Raw genomic sequence first — 1,084 nt, 5'->3', positions numbered from 1 at the left:
TCTATTTAATATCTAGTTTTAACTTAGTAATTCCGTGATTCATCGGCCATCTGGACCCATCCTAGCCATGGAGTCCTACAGCCAGAATACCGAGTTCTGGCAATCACGGTAGTTACTACAGTATTTTTCTGTGAAACTACAGAAGTCCTTCCCTATAAATAAATATATTCAGAAGACTTACGTGATTTCATCTTTGTTCAAGCAACACTCGAGTCGTCCACTTGTCATACAGGCATCCACATAAAAACAGATACGAACAGAATATCCAATTTGAAAAACACACTTCACGGAAATCAACCGGCATTGTTTTCGTTATAGAGGCTGTGCGTTTGATAAAGAAACTCACAACATTGCTATCCGGAACTATCATAACGGCCCAATATATAAAACTATGTGTCGCCTTGAACGTTTTTGATAGCATACGCTTGTCTAAGAGGCAAATAAACTTGCCATTCGGAAGTATAACGGACCAACACACCAAACTATGTGTAACCATGAACTTTTATAGTCTGGTTCATACCGTTTAGTGAGAAGTACTCATAAATGTGAATGGCAAAAAAACAACAGCAAAGACCTGAGTGACGTCAACTTCGAACTATCTACACACATAAACAGATACGAATAGAATTTTCAATTTGAAACACACGTCATCACGGAAATCAACAGGCATTGTTTTCGTTATAGATGCTGTGCGCTTGGTTAAGAAACTCACAACATTGCCATCCGGAGCTATAACGACTCAGCATAAAACTATGTGTTACCTTGAAGGTTTATAGATAGTATGAACTTGACGTTACTCGGGTCTTTGTTATTGTTTTTGTTTTGTTTTATTTCCATCCGCGTTTATCAACACAGAAAACTATATGTGTAAATCGAGAAAATTATGTGATAACTCGTCACCCATTTGGCGGTATTAAAACAATAAAAAAAGAAAGGAAGATTTCATTCTATCCATCCATCCATCCATCCATCCATCCATCCATCCATCCATCCATCCATCCATCCATCCATCCATCCATCCATCCATCCATCCATCGATATATCTATCTATCTATCTATCTATCTATCTATCTATCTATCTATC

General features: G+C 37.5%; 1 long non-coding RNA gene across 1 annotated transcript in view; it reads right to left on the bottom strand.

The window, feature by feature from the left end:
• The window catches only part of LOC144959177 (uncharacterized), a 92,535-nt gene extending 92,085 nt beyond the window's left edge, over positions 1 to 450 (bottom strand). The window contains exon 1 of the long non-coding RNA XR_013642584.1: positions 182 to 450. This is a non-coding gene — a long non-coding RNA (uncharacterized LOC144959177). The remainder of the gene's footprint in view (positions 1 to 181) is intronic.
• Positions 451 to 1,084: the final 634 nt, after the last annotated feature.

This window comes from Berghia stephanieae, chromosome 13 (genome assembly GCF_034508935.2).
Source record: "Berghia stephanieae isolate SIO BIC M18660-M18661 chromosome 13, UCSD_Bste_1.3, whole genome shotgun sequence".
NCBI lineage: Eukaryota > Metazoa > Mollusca > Gastropoda > Nudibranchia > Aeolidiidae > Berghia > Berghia stephanieae.
This window is presented reverse-complemented; position numbering and strand designations above follow the sequence as displayed.